This window comes from Manis javanica, chromosome 2, assembly GCF_040802235.1.
Source record: "Manis javanica isolate MJ-LG chromosome 2, MJ_LKY, whole genome shotgun sequence".
Classification (NCBI taxonomy): Eukaryota; Metazoa; Chordata; class Mammalia; order Pholidota; family Manidae; genus Manis; species Manis javanica.
The window spans coordinates 130,707,522-130,728,326 of NC_133157.1; positions in this window are offsets into that span (position 1 = coordinate 130,707,522).

A 20,805-nucleotide genomic window follows, 5' to 3' on the forward strand; every position below is an offset into this window, starting at 1 on the left:
TCGGAGAGGCTCCAGCTAAAATTATAACCCCTTACAGCATAGAACAGATACAAGTATTATGTGCTATGAACGATGATTGGGCCATACTTGCTTACAGTTTCTCAGGAACCTTTGATAATCATTTCCCTAAACATCCCCTCATCAACTTCGCCAAAAATCATCTCCTAGTATTTCCTCAGGTCACTAGCCTAACCCCGCTGCCTCATGGAAAAACAGTTTACACGGACGGGTCTAAGACAGGCACAGGTGCCTATGTCCATGATGGCAAAGTTGTGACAAAAGGCTACAAGCCTGACACTCCACAAATAGTGGAATGTCGCATAGTCTTAGAGGTCTTACAAATCTTTCCTGAACCTTTAAATATTGTGTCTGACTCCTGTTATGTAGTTAATGCAGTCAAATCTCTAGAAGTGGCCGGGCTAATCAAAGCGTCCAGCCCAGTAGCCACTTTGTTCAAACAGATACAATCAGCACTACTTCATAGGCAATCTCCTTTGTATATAACTCATATCAGAGCACATTCAGGCCTTCCCGGGCCTATGACCCAAGGCAACCACTTGGCAGACCTCGCAACCAGAAATATAGCTTTTCCCCTGCTAGACCCTATCACCACAGCTTCAAAATTCCATACACAATTTCATGTCACTGCCAAAACGCTGTGCAAGCGGTTTAGCATAACCAGGGCCGAAGCTAGGAACATTGTCCTTAGCTGCCAACATTGCTGCAGCTTCCTTCCCGCACCTCATGTTGGGATCAACCCCAGAGGTATTAGGCCTTTACAAGTTTGGCAAATGGATGTGACGCATTTTTCACCTTTTGGGAAACTTAAATACGTACACGTATCCGTGGATACTTGTTCAGGAGTCATCTTTGCCTCCCCATTGTCAGGAGAGAGAGCTTCCCATGTCATCCAGCACTGTCTTGAAGCTTGGAGCGCATGGGGCTTACCACAAATCCTGAAAACAGATAATGGCCCAGCCTATACCTCTACAAAATTTGCTCAATTTTGTCAACGTATGGGGATCAAACACATCACTGGCCTTCCCTACAACCCACAGGGTCAAGGGATTGTGGAACGCGCGAACCGCACGCTCAAATCCTATTTACTTAAACAAAAAGGGGGAATTGAGGATATACCCCCCACACCAAAAACTGCCACAGCCCTAGTACTTTTCACTATAAATTTTTTGAATCTGGATGCTCAAGGCCATACAGCAGCGGATCGCCATAATCAGTGGCCAAAAGACCCACAAGAACTAGTAAAATGGAAGGACGTGTTATCTAACCAATGGAAGGGCCCGGATCCAATCATAATCAGATCCAGGGGAGCTGTGTGTGTTTTCCCCCAGGGTGAAGAAAATCCCTTCTGGATCCCGGAGTGCCTAACGAGGAAAGTCCTAAACAAAGGAGATGACTTCGCTGTACCTCCTGACCCTGCTCCTGACACTGGAGACCCCGACTCAGGGAGTATTGAGATGGGGAATCCTGTCTGCCTTTCCTAAGCCTATGCCTGTCCGTTTCAATGCAGCCGTTTTTCCCCGCTTTTTCACCACCAACTCTAGTATGAACTTGCCCTACCTAGAAAAGGACACCCTAACAGCCCCGTTGGGAGAAAACCGATCCTTCGTAACTAATGGGTCATTATGCTTCACCACTCAGAATCTAGCTGGCTGTATCTCCCTGAAACGGAGGAAATACGGATGGTTCAGTGACATAATTCTAGAGGCCAGTGGCCTCCCCGTTATGTCAGCTAAATTTGAAGGGCCTAATAAGGAAGGGAGCCCGCCCTATAAGAACATGACTATCCACCAGATGGTTCTCTGGATCAATGGCACATTTGTACACTCTCCCAGGAACAATTCCACCAACAGGCCTCGTCAACCCAAATATGCCTCCCATTGTGTGGGCGACTATGAGGGAGAGCTGTGGCCCTGGACTGACTGTCGGTCAACTGTAGTAACGTGGGCAACTGAGAGGCAGGAGTTTACCATCTCCCCAGATATGGAGGGACGGCCAGCCAATGAGGCTTGGTGGCCAGTAAAGGTGCTCGAAGGCGAGTTTCGTCAGCAGCTGAGCATGAACCCCTTCCATAAATGGATGCTGTGTGGAGTCAATGGCTCGTGTACCAACCTCTCCCCCTTTTCCGCCCTCCAGGGTGGGGGAATCGGTGTAAAAAATATCACCTTTTGGTGCGAGAACAACCACACGCGCGCACACTGGAACATGACCATGACCCATAACAACGAGAACTACACGTGTTCAGCAAAATCAGGTCCAGAGTCACCTAATTCCCTTTTTCCACCTTCTCCAGTATGCGTATACCCCCCATTTCTGTTTATCTTATCCAATAGTAGCTTTGACTCCTGCTCCAATGAAACCTGCTTTCTGTCTCAGTGTTGGGATGCGCGTAACTTTACCAATGCTTTGGTAGTCCGCATCCCCCGTTGGGTCCCTGTTCCCGTAGACGCCCCTAACACCATGACTCTGTTTCGAGAAAGGCGCGATTTCGGCGTTACAGCCACCATAGTGCTCCTGATCTCCGCGACCGCGGTCGCAGCCACTGCCGCTGGTATAGCTTTAGACACCTCCATCAAATTGGCTACAGAGCTCAATAACCTTGCAGCCTCAGTAGCTTCTGCCCTGGACCAACAGTCCACACTTGATGGCAAACTGAAAGGAGGAATAATGATCCTCAATCAACGCATAGATCTCGTGGAGGAACAAATGGAGGTGCTCTGGCAAATGGCCCAATTGGGATGTGAGCGGAAATATCGTGCCCTCTGCATCACTAGCATTCAATATGAAAATTTTACACGGGCAGCTAATCTGTCACGAGACCTGTCCCAGTATCTTTCAGGAAACTGGTCCCAAGACTTCGATGGGACACTAGAAGAGCTGCGGCGAGAAATTATCCACATCAACTCCATCCGTCTAGATATCTCCGTAGCGGAAGGACTCTCTTCCTGGTTCCTCAGAGCTCTCTCCCACGTCAAGGAGTGGGCGGGCATGGCTGGGATGGGCGTGTTCCTGCTTGGAGGTCTCATGCTCTTACTCTGGTTGTTATGCAGACTCCGCAACCAACATAAGCAGGACAAGGTGATCCTTGCTCAAGCCCTAATGGCGATAGACGTTGGCGCCTCTCCCCAAGTGTGGCTCAATATGCTTAAGAAGGAAGCTCAGCTTTAGCTTGAGGTAGCTCTTGCACCCTGAGCCCATGTGGCACTGCACCAGGCCCGAGTACCTCAATGCTTAATCACAGCTTTCTTTAAGAAGCTCATGGTGCAAGAGGGTTGAGAAAAAAGGTCCAAACCCTTTGTACCAAGCGGTCCCAACGCCAGCCAGAGGATGCGAGGCAAAGCACTGCAAGAGGTCTTGGACCCCTCTGAGAGGCATGCCTGACTGCATAGGGGTAGATGCCCAGAACCCCTCTCCAAAAAGGGGGCATCAGGAAATATGATGGAGGTCAGGCCTCTGTCTCTGCCTCTGCTGGCAAGTTCCACCTTGAGCTTCTGTTAGACAAAAAAGGGGGAGATGTTGGCAGCCGCGCTCAGAAAATAGCGCCCAATGCAGGGCAGCCGGAAGGCCCCGAACTTCCTAATGACAAATCATCCCATACCACTAAACTACATGCTAATTGCGCCTTGGCATAAGGACCAATGAGACCCACCAAATTGTTATGCTAATAAGGCATATGGAGCCGCACCAACCAGGTCAGAGCATGAGAACTATATAAGCAAGCCTCTCCTTCCCCTCTAGGTCCTGCCCAACTCATTTGTTTCACAAAGAGCTGAAGAATAAAGCTTTCTGCAGAAGAATCCTGCTGTTGTTGCGTGCTGTTCTTGCCGGTGAGGACGGGGCGCGCGACAGATGTTCACCTGGATATGAAGTAGAAAGGCCCATAATAAAAATGGTTCTTTTAAGGCTGGTATCTACTTGACCTGTGACCTTACCCACTCCCTGGTACCCTCTGTTCATTTCTTAGATTATCAGTCCTTCCCAGGACATGTAGACATCACCCTTGTTCACACAGGCAACTGAAGCTTTTCAGATTTTTGATGTTCACAACTCCTGAGTTTCTGGGTGTGTCTGCAGCCCACCAGATGACTACTTCCATGTTTCCTACTCACAGCTGCTTCACCTTCAATACCCAACCTACTCTGAGGCTTCCTTTGCACGTATGGATTAAATCAACTTCTTGCCGCATCAGGAATTGTGGTCAGTGAGTCATTCTCTTTCCATTCTTTGTTCCATAGCAGTTTTAATCTAAAATTAGGTGAAGTAATAAATTAAATTGAAGAGCTGCCACTCATTCTCCCTACATTTGTCCTCTAGACAGATTTGCTGCTGGGTGAGGGCCCCTGGCTATTTCCCCTCTTAGCCTGTCCTTGGACCAACCATTCAGGACACACTCCTTCACAGCCAAGGCAATTGCTCTACTCTTATTTATGGGAACACTTTTGTCTAAATTTGAGACCACCCATCCACTGGACATGCTTATTAATTTGCTGTGTAGTAAAGCCTAGGTGTGATGCTTTAAAAGCTCACTAAGCGGCTCTAAGTGGAGTAGGAAAGTCTAAACGAATGACCATCATGTTCTCATTGTGATTTCAGTGGTCAAGGTGTTTGCCTTCCCAACACCCATTTCACCCCAAATGGTTTGTGTAGGTCACTCACATTGGTTCCACTTCCCTCGACAGGTAATTGTCTTGGAAGGGGACTGTGACCCTGTCCTGGCCAATGACAAGTGAGCAGAAACACAGGGGTGGGGTGCATCTTGGAGAGTTTTCCTCCCTTCTGAAAGCAGGTGGCACCTCTCCTTTGACAGGACACATCTTGGGATGTGCTGTTTGGTATGGCTAAGCTATCTTCACCCAGCCCAAGGACCATGCCAGTACCCCAAGGAAGAGCTGAGGAGTGAGAGCAGAGCCGATGTTCCGGGGCTGCCCCCGCATTCACCTTACTCTGCACTTGTTGTTCTGAAGGTAAAACACTTCTGTGGGGTTTAAGCCAGTGTGTGATACGATAGGTTTCCTGGCAGTAACCATGCCAGGTTTTCTTGACCTGATTATATCCTAATCAAAACAGCTATTGAAGTAAATGATTTTCTCTTTACAACCCCCATGCACTTTGCACCCACTCAGGAGTTTCAGAATCTGTGAAGATTGCTGATTTACCCTCTGAGAGCAAGAACCCCAGTGGAGTCCAAGGGTTTGAGGATCTTATGGGTGATATCAAAATAAAAAATTAAGCTGAAGTGGCAGTGGTCCCCAGAGAGCCTCATCACACTGCAGGACAGGTGAAGATTTGAGGCCGGGCAGAGGAACCTTTCTGGGGTGGAGTTTGGGGCCGCATAGCATGTATGGGGAAGTGTGAGTGGTTCAGTATGGTTGGAATACAGAGAGCAAAGTCAAGGAGGCCAAGACATGAGGCTCACAATGGGGGATCATAAAGAGGCCACATACCAAGGATCATGGACTTCCTCTGGAGGGTGGCCACTGAAGGATCCAGGGGGATGCCTGGATGGGGACAGGGGGCCCTGCTGCCTTGTTGGCACTGGCTTGAGGAGGGCAAGTGTCGGGGGCCAGGACTAGACTTGGGGAGCTTCTTCCCTTGAATGAAAAGATGCCCAAGTGTTACCAGAGCAGCTATTGAAAAATACCCTTTGTCTTTGCATTACCTTGGCACCTTTGTAGAGAAGCAATTGGACTTCAATGTGTCTGTCTCTCTCTGGTCTCTGTTTGAGCCATATTAAGCTTGCTTGAGTCCTCCAAATGGTTTCTTTATAAAAATGTTTTTGCTCTTCTAAGTCCTTTGCTATCCATCAGTTTGTCAATTTCTGAAAAAGTTGTGCTGGGATTTTTAGAAGGATTACAATAAATTTGGAAAAACATTTTGGGAAGAACTGACAAGGAATCAGTTCTGCGTATTCCAAATTTTTGAATCGATCTCTCCACATATTTAGGTATTCTTAACTTCTCTCATCAATATTTTGTACATTTTAGAATTCAAATCTTGCACATATTTTTTAATTTGCCCCTAAATATTTTATGGTCCTTAATACAGTAGTAAATGTTACTGTTTACAAAATTTCAAATTCTTACCCTTTAATGGTACATATGTAACCATGCCAGTAGTCTTTTAAGTACTGACTTTGTATTCTGTTTGCTTAGTAAGCTCACTTATTGATTATGTTGGTCTCAAAAATTGTTTTTGTAAAATTCGATCTTGATAACTTGTCATCTGTGAATAGAGACAGCATTATTTGACTGTTTCTTGTAGATAGCATATAAAGGAAGTTTGCTTTTATCTAGTCTGTATATCTCTGCCTTTTGAATGGAGTATTTAAACCATGTATGTCTAGTGTAATTGTCAATATGCTTTGTCTCATCTGTTCCTCGTTTCTTTTTTCTCTTCTGCTTTCTTTTGTATTAAAACTCGGTTAGTGTGTATTTAGCTTCATTATTGTCTGATTAGCTTACCTCTTTTAACCTTTTTGAAGTTCCACTAGAATTTAAAATGTTAATCTTCTAGGGTCTGTACCCACTTGCATGGGTGTTTAACAAAGATCCTTTACTCTTCTGGAGAACTCAAACAAGTCCCAGCTCTGTGCCATCTTTGGAAATTGCTTGACTATGAGCTCCCTCATTTACATGTGTGGGACTTTCACATCCCACTGTTTTGTTGATAGTAAAGGGAACTCCTGGCCATACTGGGGACCACTATTGCTGTACAGTCCCCTGTATTCTCTACCTGTCATGCAGTATGCAGCTTCCTCAGCCCTCCTGTGCTTTCAATTCAGTCTGCTTACCCCAACAAGCCTGATGTGCTCTGCTGTGACTCCATTCCCTGCAGTGGGGTCTGGAGAGTGTCTCCTACCAAGTATGGCTCTCATGCCTGAGCACTAAAAGAGTTCTGGACATTTACTCTGTTTCTTGGAGGCTTCTAGTCCTGACCCCAAGCCTCTACCACCACCCCAGAGCTCAGTAAATTTGTCTTGGAGAAAACACTGGAGTACATTTGGGGCTTTTATTTTTGTAGTTTCCAATCTACAATGCCAGCCATACACTATGCTAAAAAATCTTCCCTAGCAGAAAGAGCTAGAGATAAAATTAGAACTCCTATTAGTCTAAATTAGTTCAGATACTGTGGCCAGGAGAAAATCACTGTCCCAGGTTCTGAGGCCTTGCCGTAACATTACTTAACTACTATTGATGATCTGACAGAGTTTTTGAATGTGAGAAAGGAGAGAAAAGAAAAGCATTGTGATTTCAAATAGAGAATAAGGTGGAAAATATGCATGATAGATCAATATGCAGAACAATTTCTGGCAAGATTTTAGAATTAATTACTAACTGAATGGTTTCAGAGCACATAGGAGAGGAATTGTAATTACTATGACCCAGCTTATACTTTTACTTGGCAATAAGTCTGCCAAAATAACTTATCTTTCTTTGACATAGTCTTAATGGTGCATGGGATGCCCAAGACCTACTAGAGCATCTAAATTTCATCTCAGCTTTAGGAAGATTCAGAAATGTGAGCTTGAATTAAGACAATTATTTGGGTGACATATTGAATGCTTATGCAATGGCTGAAGATGGTCTGTAGAAAGGTTTTCTGTAAAATGCCAGGTCTTTGTCTTCACGCCTGTACAACTTTAGAAAGTACGTTCATCAAATTTACAGATGGCACAACAGTGGAAGGTGGAGGAAAGACATTGAAAGAGTAACCAGGGTAATGAAAAGATTCAAAATTCAGTGTAAGATAACCTAAAGTAAAGGGGTTGATCTGTCAGAAGAAACTACTCAGAGTAGGTAGATAGATATTCAAATATCTTAATGGTTAGACAGTAGTTCTGTTGCATTGGGGTCTATTTCAATTACCTGAAAGTGATTATTCAGTACTTGGATTCCTAGGTCTCACCCCACATATGCTGAGGTAGTGAGTTTGTGACAGAGTCCACAAATCTGCAGTTTTAATGGGCACACCATGAGATTATGATTTAGGCTAACTATAAATGATTCTGAAGTATTCATGATCAGATTTGTCATTTCTAGTCCCATTAATTCACATGACAACAAAGGAATGGTTGCTAATGCCAAACACATTAAGGCTAACATTAGGAAGAACCATCTAGTAGTTAGTGCTACCCAAATGTGGAATACCTTGCCCCATGAGGTTGTACCTTTCTGCCCTTGAAGAGATTCAAGCATCATTTGATGATATTTTACAGAGGACAGTGAGGGGAAGCTTAGCATGCATGGGGGCTGGTTGAATTTGACCACCTTTACGGTCCCTGCTGATCCTCACAGTCTCTTGTGGGGAAATATCATTAAACACTAGTGAAACGCCCTTGGGATTGATAATAGAACATCACCCCTCTCAGGGGCTGCTTGGGCATTTATCAGTCGACTGCTGAGTTTGGCTGAGTCAATATCTGATTGTCTCCAGTACATGCTCTCCCTTGTCCTTACTACATCTTGAGTATGCATGACAGAATCAAAGGCAGGGAAAACAGAAAGGAGAGAGGAAAGTGATTGAAGAAAAAGAATGAGATAAGAAGAGGGAGGAGAAAGAAACCCCAGATCTAAACTCAGGAAACATACTTTCCAGTCCTGGCTCCCTTTGCAGAGAAAGGGTGACACTGGAAAGGCCACTCAGCTTCTGTGGCCCTTACACAGTACATCCAAATACTGAATGACATGCCGAATTGAGTAGATGTCTTCATTATAATGTTTTGAAATAATAACTAATAAGCAATGTCAAAGAGGACTGAGCATGGGCCCATGATGACAGGCATGCCCTAAACTAGACAGCATGTCACAAACAACTGACATTTTTCTGGGTATACTCACCTGAATTGTATATTTAAAAGCTTAAACAAAGAAACACAGAACCCAGGCACCTCCTGTGTACCTCTGGGCAAGTTGCTTTTCCTCTGTGACTCAGTTTTGTCAAACAAGGAAACAAAGCAGGGGTTAAGGCTGCTTCTCTGGCCCGGGGACTGGGAGGGGAGCCACTGTACATCTTTGGTGGAAATGGAAAATAGGACCACGTGGGAAACAGTGTGGCAGTTTCCTGACAAGGTGAACATATACTCACCTTATGAGCTCGTGATTCCACTCCTGTGAATCTTCAGGTCCACCTAGAGGAAAGGAACACTTACCTTCAAGGATGTGTACACGAATGTCCACAGCAACAGTGTGATTCCTGAGAGCCAAACATGGGAACAATCCAAATGCCATGAGCTGAATGTAGCAACACGATGTGCCCATTCACAGCGTGGGCCACTTCTCAGCGATAACTGGGAGCAGACTCTTGATGCATGCAGTGATGTGGATGGAGCTCACAAGGTTCTGCTAAGTGAGAGAAGCCAAACACGAGTGGCTACACAGCGTGTGATTTTGGTTCCATGAGACGTGTGGAAGAGGCACAACTCTACAGACACATCACAGGTTGCACAGCACTGGGACTTGGGAGCAGTAAATGCCTTCCAAGAGGCACGGGGCACCTTCCTGGGGGTTATGGAGGTGTTCTGAAACAGGATTGTGGGGATGACTGCAAAACTCTCTAAAGCCACAAAAACTCATAGATCTGTACATTTAGAATGGGTGACCTTCATGGTATTCAGTCGTACTTCCATAAAGCTGCTGAAAGATATCAATAAACATTGCTGTTGTTACTACTATTCCTACAAATCTAGGTTGGGTCGAACCTTTCCTGTCGCATGAAAACCAGGAACCATGATGGTCACAGGAGCCGCAGCAGCTGGCAGACTCTGCCCTCAGTCGGGATAGGTGCTCCGGGGTTTGAGCAAGAGGTCTGGGTCTCCTCACATCTTGAGGGTGTCTCTTGACATTTTTGGTCTCTGGGTGCCTCTCTCTTTCCACAGTTTCTGCATTGTATCACCTCCTGGGAGAGAAAACTCAGCCTTCTGAAATCAGCAAGTTTTTTGGTATTAAAGGGGAGCCCTGTTTTCTGAAGTTTGTGCCCTTTTTTGGCTTTTCCCCCAGCAACTAGCACAAATTCCCTGATAAGGATTCTCTGAAAGACCGATGTGAAGAATGTGGAATTATAGACTGACCCCAGCTCTGCACCCTCGAAAAGACAGCCTTTCTGTCTGACGGGTTACCTTTCCCACACGTGGCAGAGCCACAGGAACTCCAGTTCCTGATGGTTTTCCTGGACCCAGTTGGTAGTGTCATCCTTCAGCTTTCTTTTTCTTGCCTGATTGCTCTGGCTAGGAGTTCCAATGTTTGTTGAATAAGAGAGGTGAGAGTGGGTATCCTTGTCTTTTTTCTGCTCTTAGAGGAAAATCTTTCAGCTTTTTACCCTTGCCTGTCATGTTAACTGTGGGTTTGCTATATATGGACTTTATTATGTTGCAGTACATTCCTTGTGTACTTAGTTTTTTGAGTTTTATCATGAATCGGCACCAAATTTTGTCAAATACTTTCTCTACATCTATTGAGATGATCATGTGATTTTTATCTTTCATTCTGTTAATGTGATGTATCACATTTACTGATTTGCATCCATTGACCTATCCCCACACCCCAGGGATGACTCCATCTTGATCACTGTATGATCCTTTTAATGAACTGATTGATATTTTTGCTCATAGATTCTTGTGAACTTTTGCATCTACATTCAACAGTAAAATTGGCCTTTTGTTTTGTTTTCTTCTAGTGTCATTATATGACTCTGGGATCATGGTAATGCTAGTCCCATAAAATGAGTTTGTGGGTATTCTCCCCTTTTCAAAATTTAGGAAGAGTTCAAAAAGAATTGGTGTTACTTCTCTACATGCTTGATAGAATTCAACTGGGAAGGATTCTGGTCTTGAACTTTTCTGATGGGAGATTTTTTGTTTTAATTACAGATTCATCTCCTTACTTGTCCTTTTCAAATTTTCTCTTTCTTCATGATTCAGTCTTGAGGTTGTATGTTTCTAGGAATTTATCCGTTTCTTCAAAGTGTGAGATGTGTTGGCCTGGAGTTGTTCATAGCAGTGTCTTCTGGACCTTTGTATTTCTGTTTTATCAGTTGTAATGTCTCCACTTTCTAATTTTATTTTTTGGGGCCTTCTTTTTTATTGGTTAGTCTAGCAAAAGATTTGTCAATTTTGTTAATATTTGTCTTAATGGACTTGAAGCCTTCTCTTTGAAATATAAACATTAGGGAAGACAGATTCCTGTCCTTTAGGCACCAGCTCTGAACTGTAATTGCCTGTTGCCAGAGAGGATCAATTTTCCTTTGGATAAAGGAAACTATATTGTATAGGTAGCTGCCTGATTCTCAGCTAAATTTTGAAATGGAATAATGTATAAGAATTTTGCTGGGAAGCCATCTTTTCCTTGAGGTTTTATCTGCTTTGTTGTATGAAAGGATGAGATCTATTTCTGACTTTGTAATCCCACTGGCAGATTACCTATAATGTTCATTGTCATCTGGTTTAATGCATATTCAATAAAAAAAACATTTCCCATCATTTCTACATGTGTGGAAGTGTTTTCTGGATTGGCAGGCAATTTTACTTTTAATTTTTCCCTGACCCTAAGTGAGGAGAGGCTTGACAATCAGTTTCCCAGGTGGGATGAAAGAAGATTGCCAATGATTCCCGTGCCATGGGCGCATGGAACCCCTTTGTCTATTCTTCCCAGCCTTCTCTTACTGGGAAAGCAAGGTCAGCCCTGTCTCCCAGAACCACGTGGGTAGTTGAGACCCCACCTCCCTGAATTGGGTCAACAGCACTGCATGGTATATTTGATTAATAGCTAGCATTGCATTTTGTAGGGCATACAAGAAGAGTATGCTTGTGTTTTGGCACCCCAGACTTTCTGTCTCATTGCTATCAAAAATACCACTGCACCATTTTTTCAAAAATTCTGCTGACCCATAGTGAACAGAGAAGCCTTTGATTGAATGTTAGCCATTCCAAAAACACAAGCTGGCTCGCCTTCTCTAAGTTACATAGATTCTCTCTTTTGACACCAGCTAGTTTGAAATAATCTCTTAAAATAAAACATCGGTTTTTAAATCATTCTATTTCTTGCAGCTCTCCCCCAGTATTTCTGAGTCTGGTGTCCCCTTCCCAGGATGCAGGGAGTGGGGCCACTGGCCAAGGATATCTTGGTACACTTAAGTTTCTAAGGCTTGTCATCTAGTATATTTGCATTTGGCATGGAAACCTGAAAGGATGAAGGAAATAATGGCAATCCTAGAAGTAGCAGATTTACCCTAAAAATGACATGAGGAAATGGTGCACCAGCTGGAGACTGATATGTAGATGACTAAAAGTAAATGCCTTGTGTTCTCTCCCGCACCCAGCTGCATTCAGGCGGAAAGAGCCCAAGCTCAATAGCCAAAGAAAGGGCTGGGTGAGGACAGCAGATATGAAATTGTGTGTGATGTGTGTGTGAGAAAGTTCTGAGTTGAGCAAAATCTTTCCTGTGCAAATATAATTATTTGTACAGTCCTTGCTTTGCCTCTTTTGAACTGTCAGATTCCAGCCTCTAAGGTTGCAATGTACTGTGGTCTTCTAAGGGCTGTTGTGTCAGAGTTCCTCTGCACCTCATTTGTCTCACTGGGGTTAGGTTAGCTGTCTCTTCAAATTGAACAAAGAATTGAAGGAAGATACACAGTAGAGAAGCAAAGTAAAAGTTTTATTTAAAGTTACTTAAAGAGAGAAAAAGCACAGGTGACCTCAGGGAGAAGAGGTGCCTTGAAAGGTTTAAGTTTTATTTAAAGAGAACATGCACACTCAGAGAAAAGGGAGTGTGGGCTACTTCAGAGAGAGAGTTGCACTGAGAAATTGGGGAAAAGTTAAAGTTACACACTTGGAAAGTGAGGGCAACCCCAGAGAGGTGTGCACTGAAAGGTTGGGGGTTCCCCCTTTTAAGGGTTTTTTTCAGATATGTGACAAAGAGCTAGGGGTGTGGACTTGTTAAGTGGTCTCAAGATGTTTATCTTTGATGAGACATTAAGTCTCTTCTTATCAGTCTTCCAGGTAGTTCTGCAAAATTAGCTTAACACAAGAGATTTACTGCTCTGGACCCCTCCCAGGATCGCAGCTTCCTGGTCTGGGAGCATATGAATTAAGACTGTCTGCCCTGCCTCCAAGGTGGGCTGAGTTGTCTGTTTGCTAAAGAGTCTGTTAAGAATCTTACCTGTTAACTTCTTGGGTTTTTTAAATTGCAATTTTAGCTTTAGGATGGAATCTTCCTGTCTTTATTATGCTGTTTATAGGTGGGCCTTTTAGCAGGATAGAGTAAATCTTACAATGATATAATCTTATTGACACAATGAAGACATGGGCTGTGCCCAGATACTTTTCTTTATCTGGGGAATATTCACATATTCAAGGCGAAGTTGCTCCTGACCTTTTTTTTAAATTAAGGTATCATTGATATACAATCTTATGCTCAGGTTTCACATGAACAATATTGTGGTTACTACGTTCCCCCCTATTACCAAGTTCCCACCACATACCACATGACAGTCACTGTCCATCAGCATAGTAAGATGCTATAGAGTCACTCCTTGTCTTCTCTGTGCTATACTGCCTTCCCAGTGCTCCCCCCATTATGTGTGCTAATCAAAATACCACTTGATCCCCTTATCCCTCCCTTCCCATCTACCCTCCCCAACCCCTTTTGATTTGGTAACCACTAGTCCCTTCTTGGGTTCTGTGAGTCTACTGCTGTTTTGTTCCTTTATTTTTGCTTTGTTTTTATACTCCACAGATGAGTTAAATCATTTGGTACTTGTCTTTCTCTGCCTGGCTTATTTCACTGAGCATAATACCCGCTAGCTCCATCCATGATGTTGCAAATGGTAGGATTTGTTTTCTTTCATGGCTGAATAATATTCCATTGAGTATATGTACCACATCTTCTTTTTCCATTCATCTTCTGATGGACATGTAGGTGGCTTCCATATCTTGGCTATTGTAAATAGTACTGTGATAAACATAGGGGTGCATATGCCTTTTTGAATCTGTGATCCTGTTTTCTTAGGGTAAATTCCTAGGGGTGGAATTCCTGGGTCAAACAGTATTTCTATTTTGAGTTTTTGAGGAAACTCCATATTGCTCCCTACAAAGGTTGAACTAATTCAGTCTACAAGGGTTGACCTATCTAAGAGCATCTTGTCCCACCAGCAGTGTAGGAGGGTTCCCCTTTCTCCACATCCTTGCCAGCATTTGTTGTTCCTAGTCTTTTTGATGTTGGCCATCTTAACTGGTGTGAAGTGATATTTCATTATGGTTTTAATTAGCATTTCTCTGATGATTAGCTGTGTGGAGCATCTTTTCATGTGCCTGTTGGCCATCTGAATTTCTTCTTTGGAGAGGTGTCTGTTCAGATCCTCTGCCCATTTTTTAATTGAGTATTTGCTTTTTGGGTGTTGAGGTATGTAAGCTCTTTATGCATTTTGGATGTCAACCCCTTATTGGACATGTCATTTATGAATATATTCTCCCATACTTTGTAATAGAGCTTGAAATTGGGGAGCATAATCTCTCCTGCTTTATTCTCCCTTCTAAGGATTCTTTTGGCTATTCAGGGTTTTTTGTGGTTCCATATGAATTTTAGAACTATTTATTCTAGTTCATTGAAGAATGCTGTTAGTATTTTGATAAGGATTGCATTGAATCTGTCAATTGCTTTAGGCATGATGGCCATTTTGACAATATCAATTCTTCCTTCCCAATTGCATGGGATGTATTTCCATTTATTAGTGTCTTCTTTAATTTCTCTTAAGACTGTCTTGTAATTTTCAGGGTGTAGGTCTTTCACTTCCTTCATTAGGTTTATTCTCAGGTATTTTCTTTTTTGATGCAATTGTGAACGTATTTGTTTTTCTGATTTCTCTTTCTGATAGTTCATCATTAGTGTATAGGAATGCAACAGATTTCTGTGTATTAGTTTTATATACTGCAACTTTGCTGAATTCAGATATTAATTCTGGTAGTTTTCACATGGATTCTTTAGGGATTTTTATGTACAATATGTCATCTGCAAATAGTGACAGTTTAACTTCTTTCTTACCAATCTGGATGCCTTTTATTTCTTTGTGTTGTCTGATCGCTGTGGCTAGGACCTCCAGAACTATGCTGAATAAAAGTGGGGAGAGTGGGCATCCTTGTCTTGTTCCTGATCTTAAAGCGTTCAGCTTTTCACTGTTTAGTTTGATGTTGGCTGTGGGTTTATCGTATATGGCCTTTATTATTTTGAGGTACTTGCCTACTATACCCATTTTGTTGAGAGTGTTTATCATGAATGGGTGTTGAATTTTGCCAAATGCATTTTTAGCATCTGTGGAGGTGATTATGTGATTTTTGTCCTTCTTTGTATTGATGTAGTGGATGATATTGGTGGATTTTTGAATGTTGTACCATCCTTGTATACCTGGAATAAATCCTACTTGACTATGATGTGTGATCTTTTTGATGTATTTTTGAATTTGGTTTGCTGTTTCGTTGAGTACTTTTGCATCTATGTTCATCAGGGATATTGGTCTGTAATTTTCTTTTTTTTGTGGTGTCTTTGCCTGGTTTTTGTATTAGGGTGATGCTGGCTTCATAGAATGAGTTTGGAAGTATTCCCTCCTCTTCTACTTTTTGGAAAACTTTAGGGAGGATGGGTATTAGGTCTTCTTTAAATATCTGATAAAATTCAGCAGTGAAGCTATCTAGTCTGGGAGTTTTGTTCTTGGGTAGTTTTTTGATTACCAATTCATTTTCATGGCTGGTAACTGGTCTGTTCAAATTTTCTGTTTCTTCTTGGGTCGGTCTTGGAAGGTTGTATTTTTCTAGAAAGTTGTCCATTTCTTTTAGGTTATCCAATTTGTTGCCATATAAATTACTCTAATAATTCTTTGTATTTCAGTGGTGTCCATAGTAATTTTTCCTTTCTCATTTCTGATTCTGTTTGTGTGTGTAGACTCTCTTTTTTCCTTAATAAGTCTGGCTAGGGGTTTATCTGTTTTGTTTGTTTTCTCAAAGAACCAGCTTTTGGTTTCATTAATTCTTTCTATTGTTTTATTCTTCTCAATATTATTTAATTTTTTTGATTTTTATTATGTCCTTTCTTCTACTGACTTTGGGCTTCATTTTTTCTTCTTTTCCCAGTTTCATTAATTTTGAATTTAGACTCTTCATTTGGGATTGTTCTTCATTCTTTAAATAGGCCTGAATTGCTATGTACTTTCCTCTTAGAACTGTCTTTGCTGTGTCTCACAAGAAGTTGGGGCACTGAGCTGTTGTTTTCATTTGTCTCCAAATATTGCTTGATCTCTGTTTTAATTTGGTCATTGATCTATTGATTATTTAGGAGCATGTTGTTAAGCCTCCATGTGTTTGTGAGCCTTTTTGTTTACTTTATACAATTTATTTCTAGGGTTCATACTTTTGTGATCTGAGAGGTTGGTTGGTAGAATTTCAATCTTTTTGAATTTGCTGAGGCTCCTTCTGTGGCCTAGTATGTGATCTGTTCTCAAGAATGCTCATGTACAATTGAGAAGAAAGTGTATCCTGCCACTTTTGGGCAGATTGTTCTGTAGATGTCTGTTAGGTCCATCTGTTCTAATGTGTTGTTCAGTGCCTCTGGGTCCTTACTTATATTTCTGTCTGGTTGATCTGTCCTGTGGAGTGAATAGTATGTTGAAGTCTCCTAAAATGAATGCATTGCATTCTATTTCGCCCTTTAATTCGGTTAGTATTTTTTTCGCATATTTAGGTGATCCTATGTTGGGTGCATAGATATTTGTAATGGTTATATCCTCATTGGACTGATCCCTCTATCATTATAAAATGTCCTTTGTTTCTTGTTACTTTCTTTGTTTTGAAGTCTATTTTATCTGACACAAGTATTGCAACTCCTGCTTTTTTCTTCCTGTTTTCATGAATTATCTTTTTCTATCCCTTCACTTTTAGTCTGTATATGTCTTTGGGTTTGAAGTGAGTCTCTTGTAGGCAGCATATAGCTGGGTCTTGCTTTTTTATCCATTCTATAACTATGTCTTTTGATTGGTGCATTTAGTGCATTTACACTGAGGGTGATTATCAATGGATATGTACTTATTGCCATTGCAGGCTTTGGATTTTTGGTTACCAAAGGTTTAAGGGCAGCTTCTTTGCTATCTAACAGTCTAACTTAACTCACTTATTACATTATTATAAAGACAATCTGAAGGTTCTTATTTTTCTCCTGTCTTTTTCTTCCTCTACCTCTCTTTATATGTTAGATGTCATATTCTGTACTCTTTGCATAACTCTTGACTGACTTTGTGGGTGGCTGATTTGATTTTGCAATTGGTTAGTCATTAATCGGTCTACCTCCTTTACTGTGGTTTTATTTTCTCTAGTGATAGCTATTTAGCCTTAAGAGTTTCTCCTGACCTTTTCAGCTTTAACTGATTAACTCTAACTCTCAGTATTTTCTGCATTTCTATTTTTAACTGGTTAACTTTGAGTCATCTCTAATGGGCTTTACTAACCTTTTTCTCTTTCCACCCCATTAATATCTGTTTTCCTTTACATGTTAGATGTCATATTCTGTACTCTTTACATATCCCTTGACTGACTTTGTGGGTGGCCAATTTAATTTTGCATTTGGTTGGTAATTAATTGATATACCTCCTTTACTGTGGTTTTATTTTCTCTGGTGACAGCTATTTAATTCTGTAATTGTGTCTGACTTAACTCACTTATTACATTATTATAAAGACTGCCCTGGTAATAGGTTAACTCGGCTCACCCCTCACTTGGATTGAACCTTTGCTCCATACTAAGCACTAGATCACGAGAGGCTGAGAAACACTCAGAGTGAACAGGAAATCTAGTTTGTGATAGAACAAACCTTTTGTTTACTCAAGGTATGTGGATTTTTCTCAGAACATCTTGTAGCCTGGTCACCCCCACTGTTTTTTCATGACTCCCACAGAGCTGTCCAGCTGCACAATGTTCTGTAGATGGTGAGCAATCTAGACTCTGCCTCTCTGCTAGGTACTGTTTCAATAATCGATTCACTCACCTTCTTTCCTTCTCTTATTTGTCTTCCCTGAGGCTTTACCATATAGCTTGACTTGGTGCAGGGCACATTTGATTAGCACCTTGTGTGCATTTTGTATGTGATACAAGGAGAGGGAAATTTGACCTGCCTGTGGGGTTAACATCCTGTAGTTTCTACTTTATTGTTATAAAAAATACAACTCCACCCCTTTTCAGAAATACTGCTGAATCACAATGAACAGAGGATTTTGACAGCTCTGGGTCACAGGGCTCCTCTGGGGCCTTGGCGGTGATGTCCAAGCATTCACTGCCTTGGCCCACGCATCACACACCAGCTTTCCCTCAGCAGGGAGGAAGACAGTTTGGGCTCCTGGTTTCTGCTCCTTTCCGTCAGTTTCTCCTTCCATCCCCGAATTTTGAGATGAAAGGAGAAGCCAAATGGGTATCTTCCTAGGCTGGCATGATGCTTTCTTTTTCAGTGCAGGCCAATTGTACTTTACTCTCAGGGGACCGTGTCTCTGTATATTAATCCCCAACTGTGTCTGGATTAAATACAGGGGGTTTCTTACACTATTCTATTGGTTAGAAGTATTAGGCAGGAAAATAGATATGAGCAGGTGGAAAGAAAATAAGGCCAGGAAAGCCCACTAAATACCCAGAGTTAATGAGTTAATCAGTTTAAGCTCAAAAAATCAGGAGTCACTTGGCCTGGAATGTTTGAATATTCCTCAGATAAAGGAGGGTACCTCAGCACAGCCCATGTCTTTATTGTGTTAATAATCTAGGCCCAGCTTATTTTTTAACTTTACTTATGTGCTGTTTTTTTCTCCTTCATCCCTAATCAAGTAATTTATAACCTGGGCAATTAATATGGCAAGCAAGCCCAGCCATAAACAACACAGTAAAAGTAAGAAAGAGTCCACCTTCAAGATAAGATTACATTTTAATACCCAGGCAGTTAGGAAGTAAGATTCTTCACATACTCTTTAGCAAACAGACAATAACTCAGCCCACATCGGGGGCAGGGCAGGTAGTCTTGTTTGAAAGCTCCCAGATCAAGACACCAGTATTTCAGGGAGAAATCAGAGCAATAAATTTCTTGTGTTAAGTTAATTTTAAACATTTGGGAACCACTTGACAAGTCTGTACCCCCAGCCCTTGGTCACATTCCTGAAAAATCCTTAAGAGGATTTTTCCCAACCTCTCAGGCATACCTCTCTCTGAGGTCGTCTGCACTTTCTAAGTGCATAGTCTTTCTCTCTTTCAATAAAACTTAAACATTTCAGGGCACTCCTCTCTCTGAGGTCACCTGCACTTTTTCTCTAAGTAACTTAAAATAGAACTTTTACTCTGCTTCACTACTGTGTCTCTGACCTTCAATTCTTTGTTGTGGGGACAAGAACAGAGGAAAATACAAAACGCTCCCCAACAGAAGCACATCCAAGTACTAGGCACATGCAAGGAGGGGGAATTACATAAAGGCATGGCTCCCAGGTGACAGGATCACTGGGGCCATCTTGCCATGTGCATCTACTCCTCTGATGGACCCCAACCTCCCTGAGAGCATCTTGTCCCACTGGCAGCCTCTAAGAATTCTTAGAAAACAGGAGAGGTGTCTTAAGCAAAAGATAATTGCAACTCTGGGGGAATACACCTTCCCATTCTGGGGCAAAATACCTTTGAACCCAAAATTTGTCAAAGGGAGAAATAAAGTGGGAGAAACTCCTTTACTCCCTACAAGCAATCGTCCACTTCTGCTCCTGCTTCTCTGTGTCTCTAGAAACCTGGCTGCAAAAAGGAACCCACCCAAACTCTCTGGTCTAGATATGCCCTTTCTCCCCCTTTGTAATTACCTATTAATATGGAATGGACTACTTCTCTCCATCCTTGGAAACACCTATTAATATGGAGATGTACTAAGGCCAGATGAGTGATTCTGGAAATGTTGCAATTATATGAACAATTATCATCTTTCCAATTTCAAAGGGAAGATGGATTTTGAAAACATATGCTGTAAGGAAAGACAACAATCTACAACTGTTTTAGGTTGGTGTTTAAATGCCAGTTTTATGAGGACTCCTAAAGAGAAGCGGAGAGCATGATAGCCTGATGGGACTTTTAATAATGAAATATAATGTATACTCATCAAATGTGTGGTGACACAATGTTGGGATAAATACTAAATCCGTGGAGTAACAGAATCAGGCAGAATTTTGACCTTGAGCAGCCAGAGTGATGGGTTGGAAATAGTAAGATAAAATCCAGTGCCACAGCCTGGGGTTTGATTTGAAGTACCAAGTGCACAAATCTGAGAAGGGGGAAGCAGGGCATAATATGACAAGGAACAGAACAACACTGTGGGGCTTTATCTAGCAGAGTTCCTTATCAGTGAGAGTGTAACTTCACTAATATGACTCGTCGAACAGCATCCATAGAAGCCAGAATAATGTGGGTGCACAGGACAGAGTGATTTAATCCAACCAGTAAGGTCACAGAGGTCCTCGTGTAGGATGTGGGCAGGGACACCTGCCGTTAGTGTTAGGGGGCATTGTGTATTTTCCTCAGTTCTTGTCCCCACTGCAACAAAGAATCGAATGGCAGCGACACAGTAGTGAAGCAGAGTAAGTTTTATTTAAAGTTACTTACTTAGAGAGAAAATGTGTAGGCAACCTCGGGGAGGAAAGACACCTTGAAAGGCTGAAGTTTTATTTAAAGAGAGAAAGTGCAGACTCAGAGAAAGGGGAGCATGGGCTACTTCAGAGAGAAGGGCACTGAAAGATTGGGTAAAAGTT